The sequence below is a fragment of the Vombatus ursinus genome, unplaced genomic scaffold, assembly GCF_900497805.2.
Source record: "Vombatus ursinus unplaced genomic scaffold, bare-nosed wombat genome assembly UNPS02000021.1, whole genome shotgun sequence".
Lineage (NCBI taxonomy): Eukaryota > Metazoa > Chordata > Mammalia > Diprotodontia > Vombatidae > Vombatus > Vombatus ursinus.
The window spans coordinates 11,758-21,884 of NW_020939799.1; the positions used below are offsets into that span (position 1 = coordinate 11,758).

General features: G+C 46.7%; 1 long non-coding RNA gene across 1 annotated transcript; it reads left to right on the forward strand.

Annotated features, from left to right (window-relative positions):
* Positions 1-6,866: 6,866 nt before the first annotated feature.
* LOC114036607 lies at positions 6,867-8,793 on the forward strand. Its single transcript, XR_003568624.1, has 2 exons — positions 6,867-6,930; positions 7,934-8,793. It is a non-coding gene; the product is annotated as an uncharacterized LOC114036607 (long non-coding RNA).
* The last annotated feature ends 1,334 nt before the right edge of the window (positions 8,794-10,127 follow it).

Here is a 10,127-nt window from a genome sequence, read left to right on the forward strand (position 1 = left end):
TTTTATTTCATTCCACTACATTTTTTTAGCCTTTAAAACCCTCCCAGCTCTGATATTCCATGGTCTCAGGCCCCTCCCAGCTCTGAATTCTATACTGGATGATTTCAGGACCTGTCCAGTTTTGACATTTCATGTTTTAAGGTCCTTTCCAGATGGGACATTTATTCTTTATTCCAAGGTCCTTTTATCTTCTGACTGTCTGTGTTCAATGTGTTAAAGTTCCTTCTAGCTTTGACATTGCCTATTATAAGGACCCTCCCAGCTCTGACACTCTTTGTTCTAAGGTCCCTCCTAACTCTGACATTCCTAGTTTTAAGGGCCCTCCCAGCTCTGACATTTCCTGTTCTAAGGGCCCTCCTAGCTCTGATATTCCCTGTTCTGAGGGCCCACCCAGCTCTGACATTCCCTTTTCTAAGGGCCCTCCCAGATCAAACATTCTAAAGTCCCTTTCAGTTCTGACATTGTATTTGTTGACTGCGTGGAATAGGAACAGGTTTTAGAACTGGACTGTTTCACTATAGTTGGTATGACAAGTCTGAGCCTCTCCAAGCAGGGGAAAGGAAAGAAAATAGGATCAAGTAGAGGGAAAGAATGAGAGTAGAAGAAGAATTCAGAAAAGACAAAAGAACTGAAGAATAGAAATGGTGCAGAAGGTCTTAGCGACGATTGGGAGCTGGTCAAGAGATGGCTCCATCACTCGATGGAGTTACAATCCCTGAAAGACTTTGATTTTGAGCTAGCCCTCTGGGATCACCTAGTCCAGTCTTACTCCCAGTGTAGGAATCTCTTCTATAGCCTCCTTCGCAGGGATCTATCAAGTTTCTTTTTGAATACCTCCAGGGTCAGGTAGCTTGTTATGTCTCTCTTCCATTGGATAACTCAATGAGAGTAACCATTGTTGAAGTCAATCTGAAGAGGAGAAAGCTGAGGAGGGGTAGTGGTGCCATTGGATCTCAGTCTCTGCCCCCTGGCCTGCCTCCTACCTCTCCCATCCTCTGGGGCTCACCTTCACTTTCTATCTGTAGACACCAGGCATTATTTTGACAATCGCCTGGGAGAGCTGTCCAGCTTCTGATAAAGGTTGCTGAAGTCACATGGCATGGCTGTCCCTGGAGTCCAACTATCCAGCTATTTCTTTGGGACATCCCATTCCAGGACTTCTCCCCTGCCTCACTTTCACCTAATAGGATTTTTAATTCCCTCCAAATCACCTGTGGCTCAAAGCCTACCACTCTACAACAGGCTTTATTCATCTCCTCTGTTGTTAGTATTTTCTCCAACCCACCCCTAGTACATTGTATTTACTCTGCTTTTAGATTTTGTATTTATTTAAGTATGACCATCCTATAGCAAAATAGCTCCTTGAAGGAGTGGATAGTTTAATTTTGGTTATTCTATTCCTAGCACCCAGCACAATGCTTCGAATCACAGGTACTTAATAAAGAAATGTTTCTTTAATTGAGTTGATTTCCTTTGCACCTGGCTGATCTGAGTGGAAAGAGACTGCTGTGTCCTCAATTACAGACATTTATATAGGATTTTAATTTAATTACTTTCAGATACATAAATATGTTTATATACACATCTATCTATCTATTTCTCACTTGAGTCTCATCACAAGTGCTATGCAATATGGACTACAGGCATTGTTATCCCCATTTTACAGATGAGAAGATGGAGGTTCAGAGAAGAATTAAGGGATTTGTCTGGTATCACACAGCTAGAAAGTGTCAGAATCAACCTTTAGACCCAGTCTATGCTAATTCTCAGTCTAGGGCTCTTTCCATTAACCCAAGTGTCCCACGTTTCACTCTTAGGCCATGAAGCAGTGTTTTGAACGATGGTCAAATCTGACTTCCATCATTGGTAGGTAGATTAGTCCTTGAGGTGTGTTGGCCCAAAGAAGACTGCCCAATGCTGTTGACAATGATCAGAGAATCTTGGAATGCTGAGAACACAAACCATAAAATACCAGAGCTTTCAGGGTCCTTAGAACCCAGAACATAGAATTTTGGACCTTGGAGAACCCTCTGATAAAAGAATGCCAGAGCCAGGAAGGATCTCAGAACAAAGGATATAGAGTATCAGAGCTGGGAGGGCTCTTAGAACACAGAACATAGAAGGCTTAGAAGGCAGAATGGCAGCACTAGGGCTGGATGTTAGTACATAGGATATGAAATATCAGAGCTAGGAGGGCCCTTAGAGCCCAAGACATTATTTTACATTAGAGAAACCCAAGTCTTAATTTTCCTACCCAGTTTCAGAGTCCTCTTGCCCTAAGAGGGCTAGAAATGTTGAGGTCAGTTTCTGTGCTTATGGAGCTAACTTGCAGGAACTTGTGTCAGCAGGTCTGGCCTGTTGGGCATGAGTTTGAGCATAACTTTACAAGATCTAAGCTCTCACTCATCAGGTCTACTGGCCCCCTTCCACCTGGTCCAAGAGAATTCAGAGACACAAATATTTCTATGAGAGAGATTCATTCAACCCATCTTTACCAACCCTTTCTAGCTGTGTGACCCTAGACAGTGCAATCATCAAACTCCTCCAAGCCTCAGATTTTTTCTTCATGAGATCAGAATAGCAATTTATCGATTTCACAGAGTGATTGCTGGGGAAGCCTTTTGTAAACCTTAAAGCTCTTATAAGCTCATAAGAGAAGAGCCAGAAAGGACCTTAGAGGTCATTCAGTCTAGTACCTTCATTTTACAGATGAAGAAACTGAGGCCAGTTTCCTGTCAAGTAATCAGACCAAGGTCACATAGGCAAAAAGTTTGGGGGGTCAGTGGGAGGAGGAAATAAGATTTGAATCCATATCTTCTGACTTTCAATTTCACACCTTTACACAATAGCATCCCACCTCTAGAAAAAATGGGCATTATTTTAATGGGGGTTATGGAACATGGTTATTATGCAATGGGGCGTAGAGCATGTTTTATTATTGTTATTATTATTCATTTCATTCTCAGGGCTCAGAGTAAGAAAAACTCTTCGTGGACTGGAGTAGTTAGGAGGGCAGGTGGGAGAGGAGAGACACATCACTGTGATGACTTTCCATACTACATTAGCCCTGGAAGGGACCTTACCAGCCATTATTTCTAACTCCCTCATTATCCAGAGCAGAGAATTTAGGCTCAGAGGAAGAAAAGGGATTTGCCCATGGTCACATGACTGGTAAATGAGTCGAAGAGCAGAGAGACTGGAGCCAAAGTCTCCTTATTCCCAAAGCACACGTCGGGGAAGGAAGAGAGACGTGACCAGTGGCTAGTCGATTTCCCCCATTCATGCGTGCACAGACCAAAAAGAGGAACCCAGAGGGATTGTGGTGAGACCCGGGGAAAGATGGGAAAATCAAGAGGGAGATCTTGACGTCTCTGTCCTTGGAGAGGCACGAAGTCAATGATCTATGAGCCTACAAGCCAAGAGGTCCCTTCCCCATTGTTATTCCCATAGTTTGGGTATTATGTTTTCCCATTCTTCTGATTCTGTGGCAGTACTGGACCTGGAGTAGGAGAGACCAGGGTTTGAATCCTACTTCTCATGCTAACTAGCTGTGTGACCATGAGTAAAACCAGTTAAGCTCTCTGAGACTCAGTTTTTCACTCTGTTACAACCCTAACTCCTGTAGTTTCCTCCTTCATAAGGTTCTTGTGGGGATCGAATGAGATCATCTACGTTGAAAAATCAACCGATTGATCAATAAGCATTTATGAAGCTCCTAGGTACTAGGAATGTCAAGACAAAAATGAAACAGACCCTGATCTCAAGAAACTCATGTTTTAATCAAAGAGAGGAAGCATGTACAGAAGTCAAAATATAGACAAGCAATTGGCAAACCTTCGGCAGCTAGGTGGCCCAGTAGATATAGTGCTGGGCTTGAAATCAGGAAGACCCAAGTTCGGCCTAGCTGTGTGCCTCTGGGCAAGTCAGTTCTCTTCAGTCTGCCTCAGTTTCCTCAACTGTAAAATAGGGATAATAATAGCATCTACTTCCCAGGGTTGCTAGGAGACTATGCTTAGTATAGTGCCTGACACATAGTAGGTGATATATGTGATATATCTATTCCTATATAGATAGCTATATCACCTACTGCATGCCAGGCACTGTGTGTGTGTGTGAAATCTGTTTATTCCCTCCCCTTTCCCCAGAAGTGCTTCTTTTAAGTTTAAAAAGTGCTGAAGGGGTTGAGAGTAGAAAAAAATTAAGAAGCCCTGCTCTAGAATGCTAGTAAATATAGTACACTATTAGCTGTGAGACCTTGGACAAGTCACTCTGAGCCTCAATTTTCCCCTCTGTAAAATGGGGATAACAATGGCCTAGTACAGAGGTGCCAAATTCAAATAGAAATAGGGCCCACTAAATTGTGCATAAGGATCCCTGTGAACTGCATATTGATTAGACAACCACACATTTCTATGTGTATTTCTTTTTTATTGGTACATCACAATACACTGAAATCAAATAGGGATTACATTTTAATCTCGTTCTAGACATGCTTCGGAAGGTTGCAGGTCACATGTTTGACACCTCTGGCCTGATAAAGAGTTGTACTTGGAGCCCCAATCTTGCCTCAGACACGAGCCCAGAGCCTGGCACATAGTAGGTCCTTAACTGATGCATACTGACTGAGTGATCCTGAGCAAGTCATTAACCTCTCTACGCCTCAGTTTCCTCTTCTGTCAAATGGAGATAAAAAAGCTTCTAACTCACAGGATTGTTGTGATAACCAAATAAATTAATATATGTAAAGTGCTATGTAAACTCTGAATGACATATAAATGCTATGATGCTAATGGTGATGATTTGCACTATGTCCATCCAGGGTTTGTACCAGGTGATCTCAAAGGTCTTGCCTAATACTAAATCTATGATTCTCTCACACAGACATATTAGGAAAGGGCCATGCTTCACAAACCTTCTGATGCTAGAGAAATGGTGGTTTGCATCAGGCACACTGAGAGAAAAAAGAATCCCCATTTTTCCTGCTAGGTTTTCACTTTTGGCACTTTCTCCCTGGGAGGTCTGGGCCCAGTTCTTTCCCTTTCCGGGCTGCTTCTGTTGCATGCACAGTAGTGGGGGCGGTGCTGAATTGGGTGATCTCTGAAGGGCCTTCCTGATTGCTCTGGGAGCCTCACACACCTTTACACATCACAGGCTATCTTCGTCTCCAAGACCCAGAAGCTCTACTCCTCCCTGTCCCAGCTCCTCTAGGGGCCCGCCCCTCTTCCTCCTGAGCCACAAACTTCCTCCTGGGGTTGGCTGGGGGTGGTCCGGTCCCTGACTCACGCTACCCTCCAGGCCAGCAGAGAGGTCAGTGAGGGGGCGCCCACAGGCCAGAGGGCCAGACATACCATGAGGAGGTGGAGGAGGCGGAGAGAGGCTTGTGGCTTGTGGCAGGCAGGGAGGGGACACTCGCCGTGATTCAGTCTGGCTTGTCTGGGGTTGCCCGGGACAGGGTGATGTCAGGGCCTAGGTATGGCCGAGGTGAGTCAGGCAGCAAGGGGCTACCCCTTCTCTCTCTTGCTCCTGGCCCTGGGTTCTTGGCAAAACCTCTAGCCTCCTGACACTCCCCTTTCTGTCCACTTCTGATCGGGAGACTTAGAGATGCAGGAGACCTCTAAACCAACCCATTGTTTTACAGACAGGGAAACTGAGGTCTAGAATGATTAAATGGCTTGTCCCAGGTCATGGCAAAGAGTAAGTAGCCAAGATAAGATTTTAACTCTTAACCCCTGAACCAAATCCAGCATTCTTTCCATCTCACCGGGCTTTCCTCTTCTCCATTACACAACAGTTTTACTGTGTATTGTTATGTTATCTTATACCATTGTGTTACTTTAAAACAGATTTGCTTTGTGCTGTTGTCTTATCTGTGTAACTGCGTCAACGAAAGCAGAATCTGGTAGACAGCAGCATATACAATGTAGAATACTGATGAAAGGCAGTGTGGTAGAATGGGTAGAGCTCTGGACTTGGTGGCAAAAAGACCTGTATCTGGAGCAGCTAGGTGGCACAGTGGACAGAGCACTGGCCCTGGAGTCAGGAGGACCTGAGTTCAAATCCAGCCTCAGACACATAACACTAGCTGTGTGACCCTGGGCAAGTCACTTAACCCCATTGCTTAGCCAAAACAACCCAAACGAAACAAAAAAACTTGTATCGCTCACAGCCACACAAGATTTCTCTTTCTGTCTCTGTTTCTTTTCCCCTCCTTCTACCTGCTTTCCTTTTCCCTCTCTTATTCTCTCCCTGTGTGTCTCTCATTCATTCTTCCTCTCATTCATTGTCTCATTCTCTGAATCTCTGTCTCTGTCCTCTATTTTTGTCTCTGTCTGTGTGTCTCTGTTTTTGTCTGTCTGTCTCTGTTTTTGTCTGTCTGTTTCTGTCTTTCTCTCTGACTCTCTCTGTCCCTGTGTATTTCTCTGTGTCTGTTTCTGTCTGTGTCTCTCTGTTTTCATCTCCCTCTGTCTGCTTCTGCCTTTCTCTGTCTCTCTGTCTCTATTTTTATCTCTGTCTCTCTGTCTGTTTCTGTCTGCCTGCCTCTCTTTTTTTGTGTCCCTCTGCTTCTGTCTTTCTCTGTCTCTATTTTCATCTGTCTGTCTCTCTGTGTCTCTGTGTCTGTTTCTGTTTGTCTCTTTCTTTCAGTCTGTTTCTCTCTCTCTGTTTCTGTCTGTCTCTCTCTGTTTTTGTCTCCCTCTGTCTGCTTCTGTCTTTATCTCTGGCTCTCTGTTTTTGTCTCTGTCCGTCTGTCTGTCTGTCTGTGTCTCTGTCTCTCTCTCTCAGCGAAGGCAGATTGGCTCGGGCCCCAGTCACATGTGGCAGTGAGGGTGGGGGAGCTCCCGAAGTTGCGTTCGCTGCAGCCCAGGCTGGCAGCGGAGGGAAGAATGAAGAAAGGAAGGAGGGACTGGACGGAGGGGCCGCGGCCGGAGCAGGGTCTGTCTCAACCTCCCCTTCCCCTCCTGCGCCCCCTCCCACTCTCCCAGGGGTTGCTCTGGGCTGGGAAGGGAACCATGGCTTTGCCTGGTGATGGGATGGGTGCACGTATGGGATCTCGCTCCTGTCGGTGTCTTTGTGTGGGACTGTTCATCTGGGCTGCTGTGTGTGTGTGTGTGTGTGTGTGTGTGTGTGTGAGAGAGAGAGACCGGGAATCTGAATTTGCGTGTGTGACAAGGAAAGTCTAGGACGTGCGTGTGCGCGTTGGTGCGTGTCTGGTGGTGGTGGTGGTAGTGATGTGTGCGTGTGTATGCGCGCGCTCGTGCGCGCGTGTGGGTGCGTGTGTGTGTCCCTGGGAGGGTGCGCAGTTGGTGTGTTTAGCTGTGACCGTGTAACTCTGAGTGTGTGTGTATGAGAGAGAGACCGTGTGTGACTGTGGGTGACTCTAGGGGACAGTCCCTGTCGGGGTTCCCGAGAGGGCCTCTCGGGGGGGCAGGGGAGCCTTGGGAGAGGAGGGATGGGTTGTAACCAGGGGGCTGGGCCCGGGGCCCCACTGGGGCTGGGGGGGGTCACTGCGGCCCCCCCCCGCCAGGCCGCGGCCCGGGCTCGCGCGACCACGTGAGTCTCCGAACAAACAACTCCTGCGTTGCCCAGGCGACGGCGCCTGTTCCCGGGGCCGGCGCGTCACCGCGTCCGGGGGACGGCGGGGGGGGCGGGGGAGGAGCGCGCGGACCCGGCTAGAGAGGGTTGCTTTGTTGACGTTACTTGGCAACGGGCGCGCGGCGCTGCCCGGGGCAACGCCGGGACCCCGTGTGCCTGCGCTCCAACGCGCAGGCGCGTCGCGCCCTCTTCCCTAACCTCCCCCTCCCCTCAGCCCTGCGCTCTCAGAGCCCCAGACTTGGGGACCGGCGCGGAGCCAGGAGCTGTGGTGGCTGCAGGGCCAGTCCTTTGGACCGTGGGCCTCACCTACTCTCCCCCGTCCCCTTCCCCCCTCCCCCCGTAGATGTATGGAAGCCAGCGAGCCCTGCAGAGGATGCTGGGCTAAAGGCATTCCCAGACGCGTAGCTTAGGTTACACAACGGGTGACACCTTCTGTGCGGCGTGACACCGGGCTTCGCAGTGGCCACTGTGGGCATTGCCTTCTAGGAAGGAAGCATCCTAGATTGCAGGGGTTTCTGCCGGCAGCTCTACGCTTCTCGACCGCATCATCATGTGCCCACACCATGCCTCCTTACATCAAGGATCTACGATGTCATCGGTGTGGGCAATCTCTCCACTGACTCAGATTGCAGCCCCTCGACAATTTAGCCAGATGGTTTCCAAGAGTGGTCGTGGGCGGAAACATTCATCACCTGCCGGCCAACCTGGTGATGAGTCTCTAAGAACTTGGCTGGTTCCTCGTTTGTTAGGACTTCCACTAGGTGTCACCTCAGAAAAAGCCAGGGTCACCTCCCAGGCACCAGGAGGGATGAGGCATCAGAGACTTTAGTGGAGGTATACCGGCTAGATCAGGCTCAAAGGCTTTTTGTGGGCTATGCGTCACCTATATGCTGTTTCCCGTCATTTGCCAGAGAAACTCTTTACATCTCCTCGTAGCAAGTAGGCGATGATTAAGTAGTTTGCCTTGTAATGAGCGTTCAATGCATGCGACCAAGTTGTGTTCTGTATATTCCTGTTGTACAGTTCGGCTAATTCAGGATACACATACAGAGAGGCCTCCTGCTGCTGCGAGGTTTTAATACTTCGAAACTTCCCTAGGACTTTAGGAACACTTTGTGTTTTAATTAGACAATAGATATGCATATATACACACATACATGCATAAAAAATAATGCACGCATCTATAAAGTAATTTTACTTAAACATTTTCTGTTCAATGTGGTATATACCTTACCTTTCTGTACTGTAATATAGAGTATAGTGGGTGTAGCTATATATTATATATACACAGAAATATATATATATATATATATATAATAGTGCATATAATAAGAAAGAACTCGAAAATAGTCTGTAGTTCAACCGTGGTTATGTATACTAAGAGGTACTCTAGCTCCTGTTGGCTAGGGGCCTGGATTGAGAGTGAGAAAGGAGAAGAGTAGTAGCTGACATTTTAATATCACTTTCAAGTCTACAAAATGCTTTCCGGTGCATTATCTCATTTCCTCCTCAGAGCTGTGTGTGTTATTATGATTCCACCAGCTTTCGATGAGGAAGTGAAGGACCTTGGTCAGGAGGTTGGAATCCCACCCCCAGCAAGTCTTGTCACTTTTCTGAGCTTCAGTTTCCTCATCTGTAAAATGGGGCTAATAATAGCACCTACCTCTTTGGGTGGTTGTGAGAATTTGCAAGCCTTAGAGGACTAGATAAATGCAAGTTGTTGTTACGAAATGATGGATGCTCTGGTTCATCTTCAACAGAATGAGACCATGTGTATGAACATCATTAATATTTGGGGAAGGGGGAGAGAATAAGCAAATGCTTATATAATGCCTATTATATGCCGAGCACTATGCTAAACGATGACCTGTAATTTAATTGACCCAAGGAACTCCTGGTGTGGAAATCCCCTGGCAATTTGTTAGTAATTCTGTCTTAGCTTAGTCTTAGCTGCCTGAGACACCCAGAAGTTGAGCGAGTTGCCCGTGGTCATAGCCAGGAATTGTCAGAGGTGGGATTTGAACCCTGCTCTCTATCCACCAGACCACATCCCGCCTCACCCTTATACAAGGTGTCCAAAAAGCTTTAAGCTAGTGAAGTTTAAAACTTCACTGAGACTTTTAGGACAGCCTGTATAGTGCTATAAAGTTTCCAAATAATACATAATGATGATTTTTTTTTGGGTGGGGGGAGCAATCGGGCTTAAGTGACTTGCTCAGGGTCACATAGATAATAAAATATCTGAGGCTGGATTTTGTTGACTCCAGGGCTACCTAGCTGCCCGTCATATTTTTTTATTTAATGTTAATTCAGTAAACAATGTTCTCTAGGGGTTAAATTTCAGAACCTTGGACTGACAATTAAAAGAATGAATGAAAACATGTCTATTAAGCACCTACTATGAGCCAGCCATTGTGCTAGCACTGGACTTACAAATATCAAACTAGAGATAGTCCCTGTCCTCAAGGTGTTTCCATTCTAATACAGGGAGCCAGATAAGGGAGATGGGAGATGGGCGATGGTGAGGGATGTGACAC